Source organism: Amblyomma americanum, chromosome 2 (assembly GCF_052857255.1).
Source record: "Amblyomma americanum isolate KBUSLIRL-KWMA chromosome 2, ASM5285725v1, whole genome shotgun sequence".
In the NCBI taxonomy this organism is placed as follows: Eukaryota; Metazoa; Arthropoda; class Arachnida; order Ixodida; family Ixodidae; genus Amblyomma; species Amblyomma americanum.
In genome coordinates, this window is record NC_135498.1 from 33,346,830 (window position 1) to 33,374,583 (window position 27,754).

At 51.1% G+C, this 27,754-nt stretch overlaps 1 protein-coding gene across 2 annotated transcripts in view; it reads left to right on the top strand.

The window, feature by feature from the left end:
* The first annotated feature begins 2,410 nt into the window (after positions 1-2,410).
* tnc (tenectin) overlaps positions 2,411-27,754 on the top strand; it is a 131,330-nt gene continuing 105,986 nt past the window's right edge. For both annotated transcript variants that reach the window (XM_077653770.1, XM_077653771.1), the window contains exon 1: positions 2,411-2,939. The gene's annotated coding sequence lies outside the window, so the exon portion shown is untranslated. The remainder of the gene's footprint in view (positions 2,940-27,754) is intronic.

A 27,754-nucleotide genomic window follows, 5' to 3' on the forward strand; every position in this document is an offset into this window, starting at 1 on the left:
TTGGTTTTTGGGGAAAGGAAACGGCGCAGTATCTGTCTCGTATATCGTTGGACACCTGAACCGCGCCGTAAGGGAAGGGATAAGGGAGGGAGAGAAATAAGAAACGAAGAGAGAGGTGCCGTAGTGGAGGGCTCCGGAATAATTTCGACCACCTGTGGATCTTTATCGTGCACTGACATCGCACAGCACACGGGCGCCTTAGCATTTTTCCTCCATAAAAACGCAGCCGCCGCGGTCGGCTTCGAACGCGGGAACTCCGGATCGGTAGCCGAGCGCCCTAACCACTGAGCAACTGCAGTGGGTTGAAGAAGGACTATATTAGCAAATTCTTTCTAAATATAAACAAAATGCCAATTTAGAATAGACGGGAGTCAGGCGCATCGCTTCGTCTCCTTAGAATGCCAAATACAACACCAACTTTACGATGTTCTAAAATCAGGGTAGGCGGCAGTTCCCGGTAGCTCGGAACTGAACGCCCCCGAAATTAAGGGCAGGGCACTGAAGAGTGCAGCCTCACTTATAGCTCTATACTTATGAGTCGTTAATTTTAAACGCCTATGAAATAAAAGCGTTCCCGTCCTACACGTTTATTTTAAATGGAGGATGTTACTTTAAGTGGATGAAGCGCAACACCAGCGACTGATCGGTGCAGAGAGAGTCTGGGAAGACGACACACAGAGATGAAGAAAGGGTGTAATGCACAAGCAACGGACGTTAGAAACATGCGTCGCTACTCTTCAACATGCTCACGCGACAAAACAAAATTCTCTGGTCGAATTCACTGCACTGCTCGTGTACAGGCAAGCACCTCTCAAGGCCAACATCTTTGACTATATAGCTCTAACTATATAGCTTGACTATAGCTTCCAAGTCAATCATCATTGCGGATGGAACAGGGGAAAACCATGCGAACGACAAAATAAGAAGACACGCAGGAGCACTGATCCACAACTCGTTTTTTTAATTGAGAAACCCATAAATTTGTGCACAAGAGTCGTGCGACCTTGAATAGCTGTGTATGCACAAAGCTATTTGAGGGGGTATTTCTTAAGTAACCTCATCAGCCTCGCACTGAACCCCTATCAAGTCAAGCATCCCCTCCCCTCTTTGCTTTTCTTTCATTCCTGTCAGAGTGAAGAGTTATCAAGAAACTACTATAAATACTCCCCACCAGCGTGTTCGCGGCAGTGATATGGCGTTACTGCAATGTTGTCGCGCCGCTTTTTTTAGACTGATTTTGTTTTGTGCTTTTGGGTCTTTTGAGTAGGCAAGTGGACAGAAGTCTTGCTAGCCCCGCAGCCTTTTTTCTCTGCTGTCTCTCTCTTTCGCTTTTGACATCTTTGAAAATGTTTTCTTGAAATTCAACAACATCTCAACAGTGTTCTATAGAGAGTGACGTAAACGTGCACACATGTTTTCCCGCCTGATAGATTCGTTTCCCATCAGGGCACCAACTAGAAGCACCACCAGACACAATATAGCTGTTCCACGTACTCGGCAATGCCAGGAATCGCGCGTGGCATTACTTGCGGAAATGTAATCCCGAAATGAGGCAGCCTCACGACGCTATGCTTTCAAGCGTTCACCGTCGGAGAAACGCGCAATATGACCTCAAGTGAAACGACGATAACTCGTTCCCTTTCTGTTCTTCATATGTGCATACGTATCACGACCCATGACGCCACTGCGCGCGATCAGTCAGGTGGATTACAAGCCAGAAGCAGGGCTGGGTAAAAAAATTCAGAGCTTTTTCGACTCGCAGTTTTACGAGGTGATATATTTTTGTTCATGTTCCACTGCTACTAGTGTGACATGAACTAGCACTTATGCAGTCATGACGCTTACATGAAAAGCGTTATCAAGTATGATTTCATGCTGCGCTTGCGGTGAGACGCGGAGTTCATGCAAACGGACAAACCATGGGCCTTCCGCTCACGGTCTCGCTACCGCGATCCGGATGATCGGGGCGCGATCACGGGAGCGAAGCCCAGCCCGCGCGTCCAGCATCCCGCGTAGCAGAGCGGCCGGTCTTCGGCGCGGACGTTCGCACAACCCGCCCCGGCAGCCGCCGGTCGCATCACCATCCTCCCTCCTCCGATCCCCGTCGGCCAAAGTAAGCGCCGAGACCGGGCGCCTGCTATTTCGGGCTCGCCAGCGTTCGGCGAGCGCCATCTATCGAGTGCTCCGTCGTTCCCCGCCACCTCTGCCGGGGTACTACCTGCGCTACTGCTACTCTCCCCCACCACCTTACGTCGCGTGCCCTCGCTCTCGACGGGCTCCCCCTTTCTCGTTCTCTTCCGGCGCGTCCAATGGGAAGCGCGCCGGGAGCCCCCCTAATTGCCCCCTGGCGGAATCCGCGGTATTTAAACGTGCAGTCTCCCCCGGACGGATCCCAAAACATCCTCAGCACTGGCCTTCCGCACGGACCCGGCCAGTCGTCCAGCACGAACCCCGTGCCCGGTCCCGTCCATCCGTCCGGCCGGATCCCCACCTCGACCCCCCTTCTCTCAGCCGCATCTCTCCTCCCCGACGCGCGAAGGACGTTCCTCACGGATGTGACAGTTGGGCCGCCGCTCCCGAGTTAGCGGTCAGTCGCAGCCCAGCGGTCAGCCCGGCAACATCTCTTCAGCACTGGCCCCACACCCGCACAACCCGCAGCCCGAGCTGGCAGCCACAGGAAGGTGGAACCGCCAGCGAGTGTTTGTGCCCCAGTGTTAAGACCCACTTGCAGTAGTAGCCGTCTTCGTCGTGGACAGCGGACTCGTGGAGTGACTTGGTGAAAAAGAGAGCATCTTGTGACTTGACCACCAGTCGCGGGAGAAGGTGTGCTTCCCCGCAACACCGTCGCGTCGCGCTGTCACCCCACCGCCCCGGGACAATTTCCTCACCCTTCGAGCTGAAGACAGCAACGTCACTGCAACGGACGTGGAGTTGACGAGGTAGGCAGGCCGGGCCTGAGAGCCGAGGTCCTTGAATTTTTTTTTTTTTACCTTGGGGGTCTGTTGTGTACTCTTATTAACTTTTGGTCCCGCTTCTCGGCTTCCCTGCGTTGCACGCCTCCTTTCAATACAAGGGCACGACGACCACGCGCAACGCAATTTTTCGCATAACGCGTTTCAACGCATTCACTCGTTAATATAATTTCTTTGCTGGCAAGAAAGCTGGGAAGAATATACCGACCGAGCGTTTTCGTCTCGAAGATGCGAGCTGTAGGCTCTCTGTGCGTCTGAGTACCCACCCAGCTGATACCCCACGCATTCTCGGTTCTGTTTTTGTAGAGCAAGAATGCTCACGGGAGCAGAGGAAGGCCATTTCAAATCGCCCGGATAAAAGCGCAGCCGCTCACGGGTCCAGCATTTACACAAGTGCGGATATCATTGAAGAAAGAAAAGGAAACTAGTGGAGTGATTTTCTCGCGTATTCTTTACTATTTATCAATTACATTTATTTTTATGTAATTATACGACGTCTAGGCTTCCTCGAGAGCCAGAACTGTCGAATTCCTTTGTATACACTCTGCGGTTTCTGTAAATGAAGGGTAGTGAGCACACTGAGAAGACTTCTTTATTTAAACGAGACTGAGTCCCTGTGACGCCTTATTCTTTGCTTGAACATCCGGCTGATTCCTTGTGGCATACGAAACAAATTATTACACGCATTAACAAGCTCAATGAAGAGGATATTATTTTTTTTTTTTTACCCAGTTCAAGATCCTTTACGGGACGTTTTATTCCTCCCAACATTGTCGCGTTTTGCACAAGAGAACAAGACCGAAAATCTCATCATGACTTTCCTATTTTTTTTTTCATAACTATATCTGCGCATAAAAAGTGTATCAAACGACGATCAAATCCCCTACATCGTTGCCCAAGTAAGGCCTCCAGGAAACCTTGGCACCGTTATGGTTTACAGAACGTATCGTGACGCCAAACAGTGGAACGACCACTTTCGAGAAAAAGGCGAATGTTAAAAAAATAAAAAAAAACGTCTCTCGAATCGAAACACGTCTCTCCGCGCAATACGAGCTTCTCCTGAATGACAATGCAGCCCACTTCTGAAGGTCGGTCCGTCACCTCTTTCTCGAAGTGCACTGACTCGACGCTACACGTAGCAGGACCTATTTAATCAAGGTCACCCGTGAGTCGATATTTCCACGAAGTCTAGCGGATTTCTTAACGTCGCTCCAGTCGTGTTAAGCAATTGGGAGAAGCCGCTCGAGGAAGTCGGGCATGGGAAATTTATTACACCGAGCTGTACACGCTTCGATGCGCGACTAAGCCGTCGCCTGGAGCGGTACAGTTGTAGCCGCATTTAAACGGCGGCGGCGAGGAATCAGTTGGAAGTGCTATACTTTTTATGCTGTAAAACTGCTCCGGAAAAGGATACGTACTCCGAACACATTCAGCAATCACAAAAATAATTTGTTTTTAGACGTATCATAACAACCATGTTTTAATCATTAACTCATTGATTTATTGAAATAGTGCGCCATGGAGTGACCTTACAGCATATGTAATGTAGCGGCGGAGGGGGGTGGGATACACGCAGACTAGCAGGCAACAAAGGAATAAGGTTTAAAAGCACCACACTGTTCAGATGAGTGTATAGCAAAAATCGATATTAAAACATATAGCGTGTGCGTAGACAAAATAGAAACATCGCCACGCTAAGACGAGTGCTTGTGTAGGGCATGCTGAATGAAACTCCCTAATCCTTATTGCCCTGTAGCCTGTCCTTACGACGATTACTGCGACTCATTTCATGAGTTCTTCTATTGTAATGAACCCACCCTTTATTTTGCGTCGGCTAGTGACTGAATGAGTGGCTTAACGCCTAAATTAGCTTCACATCGGCAGCAACCTTGAAACAAACGAATAAGTTGCTGAAGGGACTGATATCGTCGCGCACAAAAAAAAAATAACAAGAGATAATAAGTGAAATCTCGTTTATTAAAAAAATTGCGAGCTCCGGCGATAAAGAACTCACACATCCCACTCCGAGCGTTCGCGCTGGATCTAGAATTTCGAGCAAACCGCCAACAAACGCCTACGCGCCTAGGCTCCGCTGAACTCCTGTGAAGCCACGTGCGAAGCCAGACGCATTAAGGCACGCCTGAACGGCGAGGCGAGGAGGTAGGGGGAGGGGGCGGTTGTGATCCCGAAGAAATGGGAGGGGGCATAATACGTACACGCATACGTACTACACCGCGCGCAGGAAAAGTGAGTGCTCTTCTCAAGCCGCCGATTCTTCTATCCCACCAGGCCGTCTTCTCCCTCCCTCTCTCGTGACTCCTTCTCATGCGAACTTCCTGCACCGTATTTCATCGCCACTCGGCCAGAATCGACCAGAGTACGCACACACACAGCCAAGGTTCGGAGCCGTTGTTTCTGTCTGCCCGCCCCGAAGAGAGAACGCACCGGCAGACAGAAAGAAAGCACACGACTGACTAGTCGGGAGAGGAAACCGCGCGCGCCTAGTAAGGCAAATAAAGGGGACCTGCCTCGTAAAACACGTCCCGGGGCGAAAAAAACAATAAGAACGCCTCTCTCGAAGGTGCGGCACCCCCTACGAGTGTGTGTGTGTGTGTGTGAAAGAAAAAGAAAACGAGCAGTGGCAACGCAGAAACAAAACGGAGCTGCACTGCCGGAGTCAGTGACACTGCAAACCACCGGCGAAGCACCCTCCGGGACCGGTGTCGTCCGCGTAGTGGGAGCCTTGCAGTGAAGCTGACAGGCCCGAAGGAGGCGCGCTGTGCTCTGGTCGCGTTCCTCATGTTTTGATGAAATTCAAAGTTGGAACAAAATGGCTTTACTTACGGGTGTTTGGAAGCAAGAATTACTAAGAAGTTGGCAGTTAATTCGGGTTGGAAAGGAATGTTACTGCAGCGTTGACGTAGAAAAGGTGCCAGTTAGCGCTGCGCTCAAGTGATAATGGTTTGGTGTCAGGTCTTGACCGTAAGAATTTTAAGCTGGGTGTTTGCGTGCTTATTTGTATCAAAAAATGTTTCCGCTATATATATTTTATTGAACGCTTCCTACATTTTCCTACATCGTAAACTATAACTTCAGGTGTCCTAAACTTTGATTGAGATTTATTCTTTCAGCCTTTTCTCTCTGTGCATCTGAGATGTTTTTTGTCTGCCAGACTTCCGGCCTGCTTGCTTTCTGGAATCTGTCTAAGTTTGACAAATAGTCACACGACTCAGTAGCAGCTGAATGTAGCCAACATTTCGCTGCCTGCGCCTCAAAGTCCGCAACAAAAAAAGTATTCAACACATTCAAAGATAGTGGAAATCAAAATTACATAAAAAAGTCCTACGTACGCATACAGGATGGGCCCTCTCACGCAGCAGCAAACCCTTCAATTATTCCCCCGCGTTCTCGTGACTTTCCACCGTTCGTAACGCGTGATTTTCGAGCCTTAACAGCGGAGGCACATTGACTAGTCTAGAGTTACGTCTTGGTTGTGTGCAGCAATATTGCGAGCGAACACGATAGGACACCCTGTAAAAAAAAGAAAAAAAACAGCAAGAAACTTGGCCGGCGCATCCCTCACGTCCTGGACGCGTGATGCAGGTGAAACCGAAGGGCGAAGACCGGCTTGCTTTGATGCGTAGCAGTATGCGCGCACAGTGGTGCTTTATACACGAGAGCGTTAAAAAGGGCGGGGGAGGACCCAGCGACTTTCTCCCTCACTGGGCGGCGACAGCGGCGCGCCTATACAGAGGCGCGTTTGGGACGCTGCCAGTGAACAGCAGCTGACCCTCTAATGAATTGCATGTTTCTTGGACGCGACTCCCGATGGGGGCGAGAGATTGCTCGGCAGCAGGTGGGTAAGGCGATACGATCGACTTCTGTAACTGCAGCGCGCGTGCAGAGCGACCAGAGAGGAGAAAGAAATTAGCCGAGACTAGAAAAAAAAATTAAGCGCGAATAATTTGCTCCGGGGCTCTTCTCTGTGACGACATGGTGCGAACAGCAATTTACTAATTACGGGACGACGAGTTGGTAATTGACAGGTTAGGACGCTGCAGGCAGGGCTGCCAGCGTGCGAACATGTATATGCCGCGTTTTGCCAGCTAGCTCCTTGACAAATGGTATACACGGCAGCACCCATTGGAGGTGCTGACGCCTGGCCTCGTCTAGTTTGACGCTGGTTTCTGGGAATTTTGGAGAGGAATAACGAAACAAGGCACAAAAGTCGCCTTCCTGGAGCGAATTCCGTTGTAATAGAGGTTCACGAACATGGGCGCTGGAGCACCCTTTTCAATATTTTTTTTTTCTGGGTTCTTGACGAAGGAAGCGCGATGATGTACAGCTGCACTCATTAATTTCAGGATTACTGAGGTGAATGAGCTTTTTCAAACTTGACCTTGAATGTGAAGGCAAGCGCTGTGTTTAGCCGAGTTCGTTGGTTTAGTGTTCTTCACTGTCAGTCGGGAAGGACATGCGTCTTCCGTGAGCATAAATAAATGGTCACAAAGAACTTGCGGTGCAGTTCTGTAAAGCTAACTTTAACTTTAAAGAAGCTTAGCTGCCCTAAGTTATAGCTCATTGTGTTTTCATGTGGTGGTGGTAGCGGTGGTAGCCAACATGCTTCATTTGCAAGAATACGAAAAAACATTAAGAAAATAGAGACATGCGAACTTCATCAGAATCATCGTCTACCACAAAATGAAATTCAAATAACTTCGGCACGTTGCCCAGAATAGGTCAGCGTCGTCACGAGAGCGAACGTCATCACGACGACACTTCAATAACAATAAGCAGTCCTGCCGCGCATCAACGACCACAGTTCATTGGCTTTACTGGAGACGTGTGCTACAGACTGCCATGTACTAGCGGCCAGTGCTCATGAAAAAAAAAAGCAACATTTTTCATATCTTGCTTCCTTTTTTGTTCGTAATAAGGTTGGAAATAGAGTACTATGCAGTTTTCTTGACCTTAGCGCTTCCTGAATGCAGTGTGGTTCATCATCAGAACCGGCATTGGGCGATGCCGATGCTCAATAACCGTGGCTTCAGCAGCAAAACTACCGGCCACGGAGCTGAGTATGGTTACGGTTACGTAATGCCCCCCAACGCGCCATTGGTGAGGACCTTCCGGTTATTGTGTCACGGAGCGAGTCCCGCGTGTACAACGGGAGCTCTCGTACACGGCTCCTCTGTACCGCGCAAGCCGCTTCCTTTGTACTACGCGCGCGAGAAGCAGGGACTCGCGGAGCGAGAAGGGGCTCAGAAGGGCGCCGTGCAGTCACTCGGAACCCCCATCCTTCTCTCGTGATTAGCCCGGTGCCCGGCAAAAAAACAAACAAACAAAACCCTCCTTGATCCTCGCAAGTATTCAACCGAGTCAGTAAGCCATGCAGAAGGAATGCTCGCGCACCGCGGTTGTATGTATACGCCAAAAGAAACAAACAAACAAAAACAAAGGCGAACAAACATAAGCAAGAACAGCAGGAGCCCAGACGCCGCATAACTCGGCATTATACTTTGCCCTATACGGGAGATCCCTTGCTTTTTTTTGCGGCAACCTGGTGAACTGGGAGAGATAACGCGATTGCACAATGCGAGACGCCTCCAGCGCAGCAACGTCTCCATTTGCGGCGGCGCTCTTTCGCACGCTTCGATTCTTTTGTCGTTTGTGTTTGTTCTCTTTATTTTTGGCCCCCGGGGATTACTCTTCTGTTTCTGATTGTACGCCCCACGGACACGGAACACTGCGCTTGAACTTGAAGCGCGGTGGGCGCTATGCTATCGGAGCCACGGGGATTACCGATGCGTGCCCTTGTGTGCCGAGCGCCTGCTCGGGTAACCTGCAGGCCAGCACCGGAGAAGTTTGTCCAATAAGTGTGTCTTTGTTCGTCACAGAGCAGGGAGGAGCGGTAGATAAGAGAAGACGCAATGTTCTTGAAGTCTTTAAACTGGCGCCCGCGTCCGCCGTAGCGTGCGATAGGTTCGAGACGCATGCGTACGCGAAGCTAGCGATAGAGAGGGATCGTGGCAGCCAGCTGCACCCATCGAAGCACGCACACTCAATCAACCGCGAAGCCGATTAATAGCGTCTGTCTGGCCGCTGGTTGCCGAGGTCATCGTCCAGGCTATTTGCGAATTATATCTCAGTCGAACCTCGTTATAACGAAACGGCTTATACCGAAATATTGGATATAACGAAGGAATGACGATTCCCCTTGGATGTTCTGTCAACACAGGCTATAACGAAGTAATCGCCGGGCACCTTCAACTTCTTTATAACGATGGTCAACTGTAGATTGAAGTATTAGGCTGAACCACGACCACAGACGAGAAAATATGGCGGTCATACCCTAGCTCAGAGAGTCTCATCACGCGTTAACCCACTTTCACAAAATGCTATAAGCTTGGCTTCGCTACACTAATAATTGGTCACTTTCGCCGCAGTTAGGGAGATTCGACTGCTTTGACATTGTCACTTGTGGCGGCCATATTGTTTTGGAAAGCTCAATGATTGCTGCCAATTTCATTTTTGCCGTTACTTGATCAAAGCAAGACATCGGTCAAGAGAAGGCAATGTAAGTCTGTCGGAACATGTACAGGTAAAAGCTATATCAAAGGGAACACGTAATTAGTTTTAATTGAGCAACATAATTAGTTTATGCCTTTTGCTTTGAACCGCATAAAGTATAACATGACTCACTTTCCGAGAGGAAAACTACTCAATCAAAAAATTAGTTATACAAGAGTAGGGAAAGTTGAATTGTACTAATTAGGTATTCATTTCATATTCCTCATGCTTGTGTCTGGGCAATGCTGAGCAATGAACCCGTTTTTCCATTAATCCGTTCACGTCCTAGAAACTCAACGCTCAGCAAAGCGTCCCGGTGTCTAGACCTTCCCAGCTTCTTATTCCACCTCCGACGTCGGCAGTTCGAAAGCGCGCGCACACGACGGATGACTCACGCCACAGCCAACTTACGTCACGTCCAGACGCGAGCGCGCGTCTTAAGCAGACGTCGCAGCAAGCAGTCTGTTGGCCGAAGCCGACGTATACGCGCGCTATGTGTGCGGGACGCCATATACGTTCCGTACACGCACATATAACAAACACGGCGCTAAGCGTGCGTGCTTGTCCGTGCCACGAGACAACGCTGGCCGTTAATTCAGTACCTCCGTCGGAGAGAGCGGCCAGGAGACAGGTACACTGCACGCGCACACCACCCCTGCCGTGGCGGCGGAGAGTCAGTGCAACAATCAGCGTCTGTTGTGCTCGTGGTAGCTGCGTGAACAAGCGGGCACCCCCGTCAAAGGTCGTTCCATCGCTACGTAGAGATGCAATTGCCAGCGAGAGGGCGGCTGCTGCAGACATTTTCTTTTTTTCCCTCCCGTAGTAAGCCCAGCTGTGCGGCTCGGCGCGTCTCTGCCGGCTTGTGTGACGAATGGATTCGCTCAGATTCCCGTCTGAGTTCCTGCCGAATCGTCGGTGGCGCCGTCGGCGACTCACGCCGCCGAACGGGCCGAGGGGGAAAGAGCGAGGAAGAAGCGGAGGGGAAGAGAAGAGGGCGCTGGGTCCTTCGCCTGGATTAACGCGAGCCCGCCGCCGCTGCGCCGGAATGCTGAATTCCCACTCGTCGTCTGCTGCTGCTACCTCGGCTGGCTTGCCGGTGTCTGCGGTTCCGTGGTTCAGCCTGTTCGTTAGAGCGCAGCTCTCCTCTTCTCTCTCTTATCCCCCTCTCCTCTTTGTCTCTCTCCAACGTCTCGCGAGGCGAAAAAAAGCTTTTCTTCTTTACTTCTTTCTCGAGTCCCCTATTGCTTTGATCTTCCCTGCTCGTAGCGGGTCCATCTCGGCATCCAGACTCTCGCGCTTCGCTGTCGTCGTCACGCGGGTCTTCGATAAACGAGGCTAGCCTCGGCCCTGTGATGGCCCGCCGGGTTGCTGCAGACGCAAGATGATAACAACAACGGTGGCCCTCCGCAGGTTCCCCCCCCCCCCCCCCTCCCCTCCGACCGTGCACACGTCGACCAAGAGGTGCCGTTTCGTAGCGGTTTCTAGCGCCTCGGTGGCATCTCAGCAGGCCACCTCTCCCTCTCGGCTCTCCATCGCCCAATGCTCTCTGCCGCCGTTGTTGCTGAACCGGCGGATGGCGTTGGCAAGTCTTGAGCGTCTCGCCGACACCTCTCGGGCAGACCGGGTTCCTTTTTCGGTTCTTTGTTCTGTCCGTCGCCCTATCTCCCCTGAGCTGCTCTTTCTCTCTATCTAGCTGTTTTTTTCTCTTCTCTTCCTTCTGCGATCGACTCCTGGACCGTGTATTTGCACCCACGAGGGGCTCGCCGGAAGCCGTCCAGCTCCAAACCTGTTCGCAGAGTACGTACAGTGTTGCCACCTGAAGTGCCCCGGTATAGGGCAATACACTCCCAGCTCTGTGCGTGCGTTCGTGTACGTGTGTGTATGGACACAAGAGCTGAATGAGGAGGGCCGGGTCTTCACTCCGTTCCTTTACCCTCGGCTGCCGCGATCTGTTCGGCTGAAAACAGCCGCCAGCCCGCCTTTCCTGTCGCGGCGGCTGCAGTTCCGCGAACTCGTTCACAAAAGGCGGTCCCCGTCGATATATGCACAGGCGTGAGATGTACGTAGGTCATTACACCGACCTACCAGTGTGGTGTGGCGCGCCGCGTGAGGCTCCTCAATGAAGGTCAATACGTTCGTATCACTACTTGAGCCCGGTTGGTTTTCTCACACGTTGTCGGTGCCTCTTACGGTATTGCTCGGCACTCATATACAGTATACTTGCGTGCGTGAACCATATTGTGTGTGTGGCGGTTATTTCTTTTACTTCTTCTCTCTGTGCTTTGTGCCCGCAAACTAGTTCAAACCACTCACACGATTTTGTCAGAAACTCGACCGGAAACGCGAGTGGAATAGCAAACACCGCTTTCGTGACTTTCCGCCGGTGTTTGATGGAGGTTGTCGACTGATATGCGCGCTGTGAGCTACTGCATTGAATACATACTGCATGAATACATGTTCCGGCAATCGCTGCTTCAGTTTGTAGAGCTCCTGTATGAATAAATCAAGCGAGCAGACAAATGGCTGCATGTAGTTGAAGCCTACTCCTGTACGTCCCTATATGCTTATAAATTTCTGTGCCGAGCTGCTTAGGTCAGTGAGTCGGTTCGCAAGGAAGATTAGACTCAACAACAGCGAGCGTCTGCCACTTAACAGACGCTGCTCCTTAACATAAAAACAGGCTTTTATTATGGTTAACCATCCCTGCGAATAAAAATAATAATTGGTTTTTTGGGGAAAGGAAATGGCGCAGTATCTGTCTCATATATCTTTGGACACCTGAACCGCGCCGTAAGGGAAGGGATAAAGGAGCGAGTGAAAGAAGAAAGGAAGAAAGAGGTGCCGTAGTGGAGGGCTCCGGCATAATTTCGACCACCTGGGGATCTTTAACGTGCACTGACATCGCACAGCACACGGGCGCCTTAGCGTTTTTCCTCCATAAAAACGCAGCCGCCGCGGTCGGGTTCGAACCCGGGAACTCCGGATCAGTAGTCGAGCGCCCTAACCACTGAGCCACCGCGGCGGGGCTCCCTGCGAAGTGCAAAAATTTGTTTTCGGACAGAACAAGAAAATGTCACTATGTGTTTATACGCCTCATATGTGATGATGTATAGAATCACACTAGCACCGCCGAAGGATGAAGTAAAGGAAAAAAAAAACGAAGGCGGGAGAACTTATCGTTCAGAAAAGACACAGTTCTGAATTTTTTTTTTTTTTGCCACCTGTGCAAACGATTTAACTTTCGCGTTCATCAAAATCACGAGAGCCCCTTTCACCGCACCCACCATCACCGCTGGCAAATGGCTACTGCAAACGCGTTCGTAACCACAACGCTCTGTGACAAGACACACCCGTCACGAGGGCACATACAAAAAAAAAATCAACCAGGCTTCCTTCAGAATTCGAGGGTGACGTAATTGCCAGCTGACTCTTCTCCAGGTCAGAACAAAACCAGGACGACGAAATAATGTGGACGACGGGTCACTCGTCAAAATAATGAAAAGAAAACAAAAAACTAAAGCTTAAAGGCACTCGGGAATCTCCGCTTATTTTCGCTTCTGCCTGGACAGCAACTATCAGCGGTTGCCGAGCAGCAAAAGGTCGGCGCCGAACAGCATCTCTCGATTTCCCGAAGAAAAGAAGTGGCACTTCCTTGTATGACGTAATCACTCCCCAAGAGCGCCAGCCCTGCAGAGACAGCGTGGTCGGAAAAGCGGTAGGAAAAAAAAAAAAACTACAACAACAGTAGAAAGAATTACCGTGCTGAGGACAAATAGGAATACCAGTGTCCCCAATACGCTGACACGTTTCACGCACATGTTCAAGACCTCCGTAAAAAAGAAAATAAACACAAAGTCTAATGGAACATACCGAAGGCGGAAGGGCATGTGGATTGGGGCACTCGAACACGCCGTCTAGTCGGTGACAGCTAGCCGCAGCAAGGGCCGAGGAAAAGCGCTCGAAACTTAGCGATGATATCGCATGCGGCGAAGCGTTCGTACGTACTTAACGCTGTCGGGGGCAGGGAACGCCTGCGTAGAATTTTGAGCTTGTCTTTGCTTTTTTGCCCCGTAGATTTTTGCGCGCAGCCGCGTCGGGAACTTTATTGCTGCCACACGCACCTCCCACACACGTCACTCGGGCCCACTACCGAGCTGACCCTCATTCTGAGTAGATGCGCGCGCTTAAACGCTGCTCCCGCGAGGTTGCGGAAAAACGCGGGAAACTCAGCTATCTAGAAAAGCGGCCAGCCAACTACTGTTATGGCGGACAGTCCGAGTGGGTGATTTTTCAGCGCTTTCTGCAATGCCGGTGAAAGAAAACAAAACAAGGAAAACGAATACAGGAAGCGTTTCGAACTCGCTTTCATTGCGTAATCCCGTGGTTATGGGTCATGCAGAATACCGTACACATCCTCTTTCAGATTTCCGTGGTGACTACCAGAAATTTGTGGCTTAATGACACCGTAGCGCCCTTTCGCCGGTTTCTTATACATGCGAGGCAGGATTTATAATCGACTGTCGAGTGCTGTTTAATGTGTATGGTCTGACACGAGCCCGAATGGCTCTACGACAGCGCTTATTTGATTGCGCAACGAAGCTGCATGTTTCTGTTTACAACAAATACTTTATGCACCGACTGCTCGGCTTACGATCGAAGATTGCCGAGTGAAAGCATGATTAAGAGACATGCCGCCTCCTGATGTCCCATAGTATAAAGAGCGGGAAGAGGAGGAAGGCACTAGATGTATCGTTTCTTCTTTTCAGTCGAAGTCCATGGTGCTCCTTTATGTCTGTGGCAAGCATAGACGTACCGTGATTGCCATGAGTATACCGTACATGCCGGGGTACTACAGGCGCCGGGGTTATGCCGCGCATGTCGGAGCTGCCAACGTGCCTGCCTGTGTTGTAGAGCGCATGCCAGGGCATGCCACACTTGAAGGGTATGCCGCGCATACTATGGTGATCCGCGCAATCCAGGCTGTGCGGCACGTACTAGGGTCAGTGTTTTGGGACCACAGTTTAAGTTCAAATACACCACTGGTACACCAATACGAATAATCCAGCTCTAAAGAGCCGCGAAGCTTCTCATGGAGCCCACGTATGAGATCTCATCGCCTTGATTTCCCTAAAACTAAGTTAAAGGCGTCTGTCACACCATCTGATTCAGTGATGTCACTGTCCCGCGGGATCGTTCATTGAGATGGTTTATTTACTGCTGCTGAGATAAGAGGTAATGTATATGAATTACGAAGAATAAGAAACCTGGCCCCACACCAAGCTGACTGCACAATTCACAGGGGAAGCCTCCGTCTTCTCGCCTCCAAAAGCTACACCCTCAGTTTGCGACACGGGATTTTCGTAGCTGGAACGATTATAAATATCTGCGACCTGAAGGGGCCCGCTATAGATTTCGATGCCCTCACAACATTCTCCCAGACTCTCACTAAACCGGCACTTTCAAGGACGGGGGCTGCCGGTTACTGCGTTACCTTCACGGCGCAAGCAGGGACGCTACAAGAAGAAGAAAAAAGGAGAACGAGGCGACCAAGGAGGAGCAAATCTCGCGCCGGCGGCAGAAAACAAAGAAGCGCACCCGCACCGCACGGAAGGCCACACATAGCTTCTCCTTCCTCGATTGTCTGGGGTGTCGACTGCAGCGCTCTGCCTGCCTGCTTCCTTCCTCCTCTCCCCCTGCACACCGGTGCACGCTGCGGCTTCTATTGCTGCCGCTGTTTGGGCCGCTGATTCTGCCCTCTCTCTGCCGCAGAGCCCGTAATACCGCGCCGTGGCGGCCGCTAAGCCTCTTTTTTCTTCCGAAGAGGTCGCCCTTTTCAGCGGCGCCGGCAGAGCTGCCGAGGTTGTCTAGAGGAGGGGGGGAGGATGCGGCTCCCAGGCGAACTTCCTCCCTGAGGACGCGCATAACCTCCGTTCCTTTCGCGGTCGCCTTGCCTCTTCTGTTGTCTCTCCATTCGCGTTGTGTACGTGCCCGCGAGTCTGAGACTCCTAATTGCGGCGAGAAGCGGTGAAATTAATTGGCCGCTTGCGCGATTGTGCCTCACTTCTCTCTCTCTCTTCGCAACTCCCCCTCCCTCTCTAGGCCTGCGCAGCCGGCGCTGTGTCATCAGCGTCGCGACATATTGAGTCTTAATGTGGACGCCGCGTACCGTCCGACCTCCCTGCGTGGCAGACAATGCAACAGAACGCACACACGAATGCACGACGACTCCCCGCCCGCACACGCTTACACACACAACAGTTATTTCGCTTTCCCCGGGCTGAAGGCTAGGGGAGCGTCTCGAGACATCCCTCCCTCTCCTTCTCAGCCTCCTCCTCTCGTCTCGTTAATGTCGGCCGTGTAAACGTGCGCCGCAACCATGAATAGTTTCGGCCTGTCCACGCTAGAGTGTGTGGCACGGTGGATGTGCACCTGTCCGTCCGTCGGGAGTCCTGCAAAGGCGGGTCGAGGCTGACCCGCCTACTCGTCGTCTTTGTGTGTACACAGGGTTGGTGGCGCGCACAGCAACACACGCCTCTTGACGTTTAATGTCTTGTCCGGCGAAGAAGCGCGTACCGAACAGCACGGAGTGGTTTAACCCTAATGAGCCCTCGGGGTCACGTAAGAGGAATCGACAGCGTGCTTACGCTAACGCGTGAGTCCTTCGCCAGTGTCACTCGGATGTCTTTCAATTCTTTCTTTCTTCCCTGTAAAGCAAGTGTGTTTCTGTCTAGGTCTTAACTGCGCTGCTTGCGGATTAATTACATGGATGTCGTGCTTTTGAAGGAGCTCCGTCAGAACCAAATCGATTCGGGTTGGCGTTTGAGTAACAGCCTCGTATCGCGTCTCTTTTTGTTGTCCGGGAGGACATTGCATTGAATGATACAGTTCAAAGCGTCTTGAGAAGAGACGGCCTGGAGGCGCAAAGCGAGCTAAATGTCCAGCGGCTTGTTGGTACATGAAGGCACAAAGCGAGCTAATTGTCCAGTGACCTAGGCATGGCCAACTAAACACACACGAAGCTCCGCCTGATGCAGCGAGCAAAGGCGTTCCGCTTTCTTTCTTTCTCTCTTTATTTATTTATTTATTTTCTGGCTGGATGGGTGCTCGTCTAATTCCTGATCCGTAGTGCGATTGCTCCTCAAGAACACTGCCGTACAGCAATGGGCATCGGCACAGTTGGTTTGTCTTAGAGGCAAAACCGAGACATTCTCGAGGCAGTACTCACCAGTGCATTTGCACTCGAAGCAGCCAAGGGTACCCTGCTGTTTTTAGTTGATTGCATGAGTTAACGTACAGTAAAAAATAAGTAAGATGAAGAGGCAATACTTCATAGCCTTCTATGACACGTTTGCCGCTCTCACATACTTCTTTTGTTGTTTTGGGATGACTGTATTCGAAAGGACGAGCGGATTGGTATGCAAAATTGTGCTACGATTAGTCTGAAAATGCCACCTCTCTACATTAAATATTAATTGCGCTTTATTCTGTGCAACTTTGGTAGCGCTGTGCAAAGGACTTGATTACGATGCGGACAGGATTAGAAAAAGTGCACATACGACCAAAGAGTTTTGCAGTTAAGGACTGACACTCACTTATGTGCGCTGAAACTTCGCTTCCGTAGATGGTTTCTAGACTTCAGGAGTATTCTAGAAAAAAGCACATGGCTCTTTCTAAAACAGTCTTCAGATTCCCTATTTACTGCGTAGAGGTGTGCATCCCATGCATGCACATTTCTTATTCAATAAACCTGAAAAGCTTGAACGGGTTAACCTCCTAGGAGAATGCGCCTTTTTACTACCAGGCATTCTGCCCGACGCAAGCAAGACAGGAAAGATGGCGCTGTATACCGCAAAGCAAAACTCAACATCTTCGTTCGCCGAAACAACGTTTTGCACCAGGACACTAACTGCGCCAACAGCCAAAGTATCGCCGTAGCGCGAGCCTCCAAGGGCAGACATCTCCACCGAGTTGCGCGAGACTGTCCGTAATGCATATACCCTGTAAAGAAACCCGTAACAACAAATGTAACGGCCAAAATAGCGTTCCAAGCCAGCGGGGGGCCATGTGAGAGTACCACACATCGCGAGTGCGCGAAGCATGACGCGAATGTCAAGTGCCTCTTAAAACAGCGCTTTGTTTTATTCTTCTAAACGTAAGAGGAGGAGGGTGTCACAACCAGCGTAGCAGCGTGAGGCCAAAAAGGAAAGTCAGGAAGAAGTTAAGGCGAAGAAGTTAAAGCGAGCTACGGGCGGAGACTTGCGAGTTGGTTGTTGCATGACTCCCGTGGCGCTGGTCAGGTGGGAACGGGGGGGGGGGGTGAGGAGGGGGGGGGGGGGGGGGCGGGCTCGACGCGTGTTGTGACGCGCGGCCTCGAAGGCGAGAACAACAAGAAAAAGAAAGTGAAACGTGCCAGCAACCGCCACTCCTTGCACCCCCCCCCCCCTCCTTTTTTTTCCCCTCTCGGCACGCATCGTCTCCAGACGCCGGCTGCCTGTCTGTGATGACCCGGTCGGCGCCTGAGCGCCAGCCAGCCAAAGGCCTGACCGTTGTGTCCGTGACGGGTCGTGAGTCCCGCTTCCTTTTGCCTGCCTCTGCGGTCTGCCTGCCGTGTGCTCCTCGGCACCGCGAACGCGCCCACACCTTTTCGATAGCTGGCCCGCCGTGCCTCCGCGTCAAGTCCGTTGCTGAGGCTACGTGCTTCGCTTAGACGATTAGCATTCGTTCTGATCACGTCTACAGTTGTGCCTTTAAGAGGGCGCGTATGGCCGAAAACGTCCTCAAGACACGTGACTGTTCTGACGTCTTTTTCTCTCTCTCTTACTCCTTTTTGCAAACAATCGAGTAACAATGAACGTCTGTATTCAGCAACTGATTTTCTCGCTTCGTTTACAATTACACACCAGCGGAGTAGGCGAACAACCTCGTTTATATTTGTTTGAGTGCGCTTCCTGATCCAATAACCGATTCTAGGGACCAGTGTAGCTTCGGTCCATGAGCCCAGCAGGTTCGAACTTGGGCGTTAGGAATGACGCTTTTAGCCTCGACGATATCCTATCGCATAGCGAGGCAGTTATTCTACAAACAGCATGTTTCGCAGCACCTATGAGCTGCCATTTTGAAGTTCACAGCCGGCGCAGGGTTAACTACTCTGTGACACGGGAATTTGCGTGAAATCCACATGAATACGGCAGGAGCAATACCAGCATCACACTTCAAGGCTATCCCTAACGGCAGCACGAATTAATTAGACGACTTTTTGTGTTTTTTTTAATGACGAACCGTTCTCAGTGCGCCAGAACAGAAGCTTCAAAGAGGGCATTCCATTGCATAGCTTTTCGACTTCAAAATCTACTCACGCAAGCTTCGAATAAATTGTATGCACACCCACGTTAGCAAAAAGAACGGCACAGGGGAAGGGGGCGGGTTAAGCTACATTTTCAGCAACGCTGTCAGCGCCTGAAATATCTCGCCGCACACGCGTAACGCCTATTTATATAAAAACTCACTCGGGGGACAGCGTTGGGGCAAAGTTATGCAGAAAGCCGTAAATAAACTCGCACCGGTGCTAGAGCGGGAGAGAGACCGTGTTACTTTTTTCTTCTTCTTCTTCGGGCATTTTCGGAAGCAACCGTTCCCTGTCGAGCGCGGCTCCATTAACCTAACCTCGCCAGACGAGATCATGCAAGCAGCGTGCCTCGCTCTCTCCCCCACCTCGTCCAGGCAGTGGCAGCAGAATCAACAACAGCAGGAAGCGCGGAAGCTAGGCATCCACACTACCTCCCCTTCTCCGGCGCTCTCCTTCGTCGTCACGCATTGTGTACTTCGTGTCTCGCGCAGCATTCAAGCCACTTCTTGCGCGCTTCTTTCTTCTTGCCTCGTCCTTCTAGTTTTCTCTGCCTTTGAGCGCGCCTTTTAAGCGATTCCCCTCAACGGAGGCGCTTCGTGAGCGGCCTGAACGATCTGGACGCTGGAGAAAGCACGCGCAGGCGGAAGCCCAACCAGCTCGCAACGTGTCCCCGCCATCCGACACCTACCGCAGCGCAGGAAGGGAGAGAGAAATAAGAAGAGCGACGACGACAATATGACCGTTAGCGCATCTGTGGCATGCCGGAATGCCGGTGGCGTACGCGGAGGCAGAAGCGCTGAGAAGCGTTTGATAGAGGAGTAGGAGATTGCCTCGCGTAAGGCGATACGTCGGGGAGAGGGCCGCATTCCACTGAAGGCCCGAAATTAACTATCACAGAGTGGCGAAGGTTGAATAATGCGTTCGTTATGCGTGGTTTTAGGTTAGGCACCATGCATGTTAATGCGTTAGCATTAAATGTTTTTGGCGCCTGATAGCCTTAGTCGCTTATGCGCCATTAAACTCAACTCAACGCATTTAAAGTTTGGTTTATGGAGTTTAAACGTCCCAAAGCGACTCAGGCTATGAGGGACGCCGTAGTGAAGGGCTCCGGAAATTTCGACCACCTGTGGTTGTTTAACGTGCGCCGATATCACACAGTACACGGGCCTCTAGAATTTGGCCTCCATCGAAATTCGACCGCCGCGGCCGGGATCGAACCCGCGTCTTTTAGCATTAAAGGCCTCATCGGGGAAAAAAATGTGCCGTCGGCGACAAAATTCGCCCATTTGCAGCAGGGAAGTGAGAGACCGAATAATTCCCATTGGTGGATGTAAGTGACGTCATCAGATCAGAAGTGACGTCACCACCGAGGTAGGAATCACTAGCTTATCATGATATAGCATTGTCAACACGCAGGGTAATTAGGTGCCGCTGTGAATTTTTTCTCTTATGGACGGGTGAGCATCGAAATAGGAGGCGGTGCCCAGACGGGGGTAGTTTTTAACTCCAGTGTAAGTTTTGATACATCTATTATGCGTATATTGGACCGCCAAAGAGAGAGGAACTACCTAGAATGGTGGGGTGCTTAAATTCGCATTAACACGGTAGATTGCTTCTGCCGGATAGGCGCATTTATAAAACATCGCCTGTGTAGCAACCAGCCTGGTTTATTCAGTTGCAGTACGCATTTCTGATATAACTTTAGGTAATAGGGCGTCTCGTGTTGAAGCTCTAAGTGCCGCGGAGTTTACAGCTCAAGATTGGATTCATTGTGGTACAGGGGCATGGGCTCGCGGTGTTCACGTGGCACTGGAGGCCAGGATTACTTCGTCTACTCAACTAAACGAGCAAGCAAGCATAGCGCTTTAATTATAACTAATAAAACTCGCTTAACAGCGCCTTAAACATCTGCTTGAAGAAAAGTTGCTGAACAGCCGCGCGGAACTACAACAAGATTGTTGACATCCAGGTAGCAGTGGTCGCAAATATGCAATATTAGTAACAGCCCAAGCCATATACAATAGTGACAGTGGTAGGCTACAGCCAGGAGTGTGCAGTCCCGAGCACTGTACCTCAAAAGCAGAAAGAAAAGGAAAAATTTGCAACTGGGGGCGAAGTGAAGATGATATATAACATTTTTCAATTAAGAACGCTGCAACGTTCTTCGCACGTCGAAAGATTCACTGGATCGGCGTTTCTAGCACCTTGTGCACAGCACTTCAACGATGCCGGTCGAAACTTGACGAACGGCAGGAAGACGGCCAAGGAAGTTAGAAAGCGCCAAACTAACGGAACGTGCCTTTCCCAGTCTGATTTACTTTTTCGACTCATGCTCGCAATGAGAGAGCGACTGAGGAAATCGGCAAGACGCACTACTACACGCCGGCCGACCAGCAACCGCTCGAAGCGCTGCAGTGCAGCTGTGCGAGCTCTGCGTAGCGCGCCGTCAACCTTTCCCGCTTCCCGCCTGTGCGGTCACTTCCTAGACCGCTTCGAGGAAGCCGGCGTTTCGCGGGGCCGACTTTCCACCGCGCGGCGAGAGCAGCACTGGTGGTGCTCGGAGGTAGGAAAGGGAGAGCAGCTCCATCCTTCACGGCGCTCTCGCTGAACTTGACATTGAGGCCGGCGCGGTCCTACTCGGTCACTCTCCCCTCGGAGCGCCCGCCTTTCCAACCCTTTCCCTGCTCCGCTGACGGCATTCCTCGCCTCCTCCTCCTCTGCCTCTTCCTTCCTTTTGTTTGTCCTCTGCGTCCACGCCTTCTTCCTCTCGGCGCTGCTTCTTTTTCCGCCTTATCGTCCCCGTCTAGTTCCGTTTCCTCCTCGGCTGCCCGTGGCGGAGGCAGAACGTGCCTGGAATGGTTCCGCTTCGCTTGGGAGCTGCTTCCGCCGCTGCTACCGGAGAGCGGAAGAGGCGAGCGGCGCGTTGATGGAAGAGCCTGAGCGTGTGGAGGTCCTCCTCCTCCTCCTCCTCCTCCTCCTCCTCCTCCTCCTCCTCCTCCTCTTTCCTCAGCATCTTCACCCTCTGCCTCATCGTCGTTGTCGTGTACCCTTATACTTCGCGATCTTCCACTACTTCCGCTGCGCGAAGGAATTACTGTACTAGGCGTATGCCGTGTGCTTCTTGGCGACCACCCCTCGAAAGAACTACCTCTACCTTCGCGATGCGCTCTCTTTTCTTTTTCTTTTTTTTCTTCTTTCTTCACCAGGTCAGTCGATTTGCAAGCACGCTGTCGACGTGTACCATCGGAATAAGGGTACAGGAGAGAACTTTTTTTTTCTGTTTTCCGCGTACCGTACTATCGATAAACGTGGGCGACACACGACTTGGAGGCCTAAACAGCGAGAATGACGTGATGTAAATATTTAAATTAACGCCGCTTACTTGTATTGCTTACTTCCTTTCATTGTCAGTAGTACCCTATTGGTTTCGTGGTCTCGCCTCCAGAGATGACATCATGTAGAGACTCGGAAGAAGTGTGCACTGGGATTTGCTGAAGATGGCTTGCCTGCTCTTCTTACTGCTTTGCGGCCGGTACACTGGCTGTAGGGTGTAGCATTTCGCGGTCTGTACAGGCTACGCAACGCCTGTCGTATCTTCATTAATCACCTTCTTCTAGCCTTCCTGACCAATGGTTAAGGAACGTGTGTTAGCGTGCCCGCTCTCCCAGAGCAGCAGCTCGCGCCAGTGTCAATGTTTAGGACAGATTTCCCTTGGTAATCATACATGAAGGCAATTCTGAGTAGCCACTCTTTCTGTACCACTGAGTTGTCTTTTATACAGCCTCGAAACGAATAAGGCCAGTACAGAGCATAGCTCAGCATATTGACAACCAGCTCAAGTCTATACCTTATGTGGCACGTTACGACTTGAGCAGCAGTTGTCTTCAGGACAAAGTGGACGGTGCTGAGCACCTGTGCCATCGCGCCATTCTTTGAGCGTATCATCTTAATGGGATACAGAACAATGTCGAATGTTCGAAGAACAAAACCACGTGAGGAATTAGTAAAGATCGCTGATCAAAGATTACACTGATAGCTGAAATAAGATACGTTTAGCTTACGAACGGAGTTCGCACTACGACGCCACAGAGATGAAGTCAAATTCGCATCATTTGGAACTTGCCTGTCAGCGTGTGAGAAACAAAACTGTGGACAATGGCAGTCGACGGAGAGCCCGGAACTGGCGCTGGGTTGTATGCGTATACATTTTCACTTCACCTTGCGAGAGGCATTTTCGCACTGAAGGATGATCGCTCAAGCGTGTAGGGCAGAGGCACAAGGTGAACCAGGGTGAAGGCTGGGAGAAAATAAAAAGAAGCGATTCCGAAGAGGAAGGTGGACGGCCGTGAAGTTTCGGTCGACGGAAACCTACCCGAAGACGGCAGAGAGGGACCATTTTCAGGACCGGATGGTTTGGGGGAGGGGAATCGAAACTATCCTGCCGTGCGTTAGAGCGTGTAGACTCCTCCTCCTCCTGGGTAACGCGCGAGCGAGGGTATAGAACGCCGCACCGTTGCAGAAAACACACATACAAGCCCGTCTCGATCAATTTGAGCGAGGAACGAACTCCCACACCTCACACCTTTGAAAAACAGACAAGCAAACAATGCGAGCGTGCGAAAGAATACAACTGCGCGCTCCGACTCTTTGAATGGGCGGTATCGAAGGCGCTATACACCGCTCAATGGTAGGGGAAGCAGCGGTCGGGCCGGCCTCCCTGGTACAGAAGAAGCAACTGTAAGAGGTGGCGCATTAGGAAGCGAAAACGTGGAACGGTATACATCTGCTGACATGGGAGGGGGGGGGGGGGTGTATATTTGTTGGCAAGGGACCTTAAAGTAAAAAAAAAAGTATAGATTGGCGGACTTCGAGGAACCGAAGCTGGCCGGGCCGCGTCGTGGAGCGTCTTCTCACGGAAAGTGGCGGGTACACTATAAGCGGCGGAGTGAGAGATAGAAGGAGGAAGAAGACCACCACCGCCACGGTCGAGCCGCGATGGAACGGTTCTCTCGCTGTGCGGGCGGCGATGGCAGGATCCGTTGGCTCCTTCTTTTCGCTCATTCCGGGTCCGGCGAGAGAGATGCTGCTGCTGCAGGAGAAGAAGCAGCAGCAGCCGCGCCAATCCGGAAGCAGACAGGCGGGAATGCGCGTCAGTCAGCGCCGGCGGCGGGTCCCCGCGACCTGCTGCTGCGGCAGGCAAACACTCCAGCAGCCACTGACACCGTCCCCGGCCGCCACTTGTTGACTCGGCCCCTGTGCCGCCGCCGCTCAGTGCACCCCGTTCGCGACTTGCACCGCCCGGTGTGCCGTCGACGCACTGGTGGACGTCGCGCGAGAAAGACAAAAAGAACCAGCGGGAAAGCGAACAAGAATAAGCAGCCAAGACTAGCAGGGGGAGAAGGGGGGGGGGGGTGCAGTGGCCCTGTCTGGCCGCGGGCACCGTCGTTGAAGCTCCTCGGTCCACACTCGGTGCCAAGAGCCACGCCTTCCAGCGCTGCATGCGGCCATGCAGTGGGCGCGCGCAGAAGGCAACGGTCGCGCGGGCTGATCAGTTATACGTGCCCCGGGAACAGGTTCCCTCGCGCTGTTCGGCCTCGCCTCGAGGAAGTGAGAAAGTGAACGGCGATATATAGCCTGCAGAGAGGAAGGCTGCTGCGTTGCCTCGGGTCGTTTGGGTTTACGCCTACGCGGGGGTGCTTTCTTTGCCTTTCTGCGCCGGCGTAACCCTTGACCCGGCAGTGGTCGGCCGATCGTATCCTGCTGGTCAATGATCGGTTGGGCAGAGATGTTTTACAGTCTGGCCTGGCTACGGAAGTGACATTGCGTGCTACGGCGGGGCTACGCCCGTCGGCGGCCGTCGCGAAATTGTCGGTTCTACCCACTGGAGCGAGAGGATCTCAGGGAGAGAATATAAAACAAAAATTAAACACGGCGCATAAAACGCACATGCTCGTCTGCATCCTGCTCTCCCGATGCAGCTGACCGTGCGCAAACTCTTTGCAACCAATCGCCGGGAAATTGTATATACAAAAGGTTTCTGCTGGGATACTAATTTTTGTTAAATGCTTAGCTAAGCCTGCATATCACATAAGAGGAAACAAAAGTCGTAAGCTAGAAGAAAAAAAATCATCTAGACACTCTACACAACACACAGTGCACCGTTCAGACGAAGCTAAGGGACCAAGCTACCTTTTCATGTCAATGAAATGTCAAACGCCTTTCAAATGCTGATTTGCCGTTGAAGTGCATGGGCTTTTTGGGAACAACCTTGCAATCTGTAAACGTGGGGTGCAACACTTGCGCTGCAATTACAATGGACTGCTCCATAACGTGACTACTACCTTGCTTGTGCTATTAAAGTTCTCTTTAGATCTACATTACATAAGCCTCTAAAACAAGTTTATTAGTGTAAACTTGCCCCTTTTTTGTTTTATATCTTTCCAACACTTTTGTTATCAATCACTAAACTGAATATATTGTCCTCGAAGTTTCGGGAACACGTGATTTAAACCCCCCACCCCCCATCTCATTCGGACGTGGTAATTGTGATCCATTAGGAGATCCCTTTACTTCGCTGACGCATGTAAGTGGCAACACGCGGGGGGTGTGTGTGTGGGGGGGGGGGGGGGGGGGGGCTTTTTTAACAAGGCCTACCTCAAACCTCCACCGTCAGACACTGGGTTTCTACAAATCTGCGTCAGTCCATGACGTATGGAACAGTTCAAGACAAACCGAGGCTAAATAGGAGGCATGTGTCAGAAAATCTTGCAGTGCTATTTGCCGTGACAGGCGAACATGCGTCTCGTTGAACGAAAAAAAAAAAACAGGTGGATCTGACAATTTAGCCAGGTCTGCTATCCATGGTTGCACTATGAACATCAGAGTGAATTTGCACGTCGTCTGTAACACAGAGAGAGACAGGGCTACAATGTATAGCACGCGCACCATATCTCCGCTTCAGAGCTCGTATTCAAGGGGAAAGCACCGGACTAAAACAAAATAAGAAGGTGGTAAAAAAAAACCAAAGTAAAAAGTGTGCGGGAAGGAACGACCGGAAGTTCTTAACGGCCTTCGTTCGTGTTCTGCGCGCGTGGCACAGGGGCTTTTTAAGCGCGCATACTGGATAAGTCGGTTTAACGGTGTTTTATTCGCAATGTCATTCGAATTGGAATAACCGGCTCGCGACGCTCTCCGCTTATGCTCACAGTCTGCGCGTCTAGAATATCTTGCGTGCCATTCCACTCGTCTGCCTTGCGCGGCCGTTGCTTGGTTTGACTTCTATTTTGTGACTTTGTGTGCGTGCGTTTGTGGCTCATACCGGGACTGCAGAAGTGCCCTGAATCTGGGGAAGGGCCGAGACAGACGGCAAGTGGCTGAGAATATGTCACATTAAGAGCGTCTAGAGCTTGAGGACGGTGGCAGAAACAAGAACGCAAAAAAAAAAACAGCCACAAGCATAAAATCACACCAAGACCGGGGAAGGCGCAGTAATATGATGCGACACGCCATCTCATTGCCAGCAACCGACATACGAGGCTCGGGCAAGAGTTCACTTTTTTATATTTTTGCTTCCGTTTACTCTGTTCTGCTTGTTATTGAAGAGCATGACCTGCGGAGGTATGCAGCAGGTTGTGACGACTGCTCTACGACGCTTTGTGCTGACGGCTGGCCACTTCTGTACTGCGACTTGCCAGTTGCGTTTCGTACAGTTGGTTAAATGCAGCGTATGTTCGATGACCTTCAAGCTACATCGACGCTGTGGTGAAGGGCACCATACAGCAAGCAGTGACCTTGCACGTCCTTGGATGTCATTCGGTGCAGAAACCGAAAGCAGCTTGTTGGAACTGTGCTGGTAGTAACGGCAAGGTTGCTATATTTCTTAAGGAAAGTTGTTTACCTGAGACAACTTCTCAGGTCACAGTAAGCACTGCCTAGACGTTGCGTGGCTGTGTTAGGTTTATGCGGGAACAGATAAAAAAAAAATTACTCGCTAACTTATCATGTTTTCGTTAACTATAATGTCTAGTTTGGCCGGACCCCATACGCTGCCGACGCAACAGAAGAACTGCGCCTGGTTCCACACTCTCGTTTCCTTTTCTGTTTCGTCAAGTTCACTCCAAGTATTATTCAAACGGTTTGGTACTCCAGTATTTGTACTTATTACTTATCTTTTTTGTTCGCTTATGATTCGGAATTGCTGACTTCGTATATATGTCTTGTTGGTTAATGAGCTATGAAAATTTGTGCTGATTAAAAAGACATTTCAAACATAAGTCACAATTGCGGTGGACGATGTCCCATAATTCTTCTTCATAGTTATTTGCTATATTCCGAGCTCTCAACACCGATATATACATGCTCAAAGACGCCATTCCTTTTCAGTGTTTCGGCCAATTTCGCCACTCCCACGTCTCTTTAAGCACACGTTAAGACTGCCTAAAAGTCTAGTCGACGTACAAGGGCGCCCAAAGAGCCATTCCAGTCTAAAGACCTTACACGGCTGCAGACTCTTCTCACTTCTTTCTTCTGTTCGTTGCTTCGTCAGCTCCTGAAAAAAGGAATAACTGCGCTGCATCGGCACCGGTGAAAATTGCGGGTCACCGCTCAGGGATATAGACAGTTAGCGGGCCCACCAAGCAAGAAGACGAACCTGCTAACCGAAGTAAAGTAGACATCCGCATAAACTCGAAGGACGCTCATAACCATAAAGGAAAGGGGGGGGGGGGGGGAAGCCGGGTGCATGCAGATGCAAGGATAGACGAATAGACTAAGAAGGAATGAAGGAGTTGGTTGCTGGAGCACTTCTCCATTAAGGCGCGTCGCCCGCTGAATAAATAGATGCCGAGGACAGCATCAGCAGAGTCGT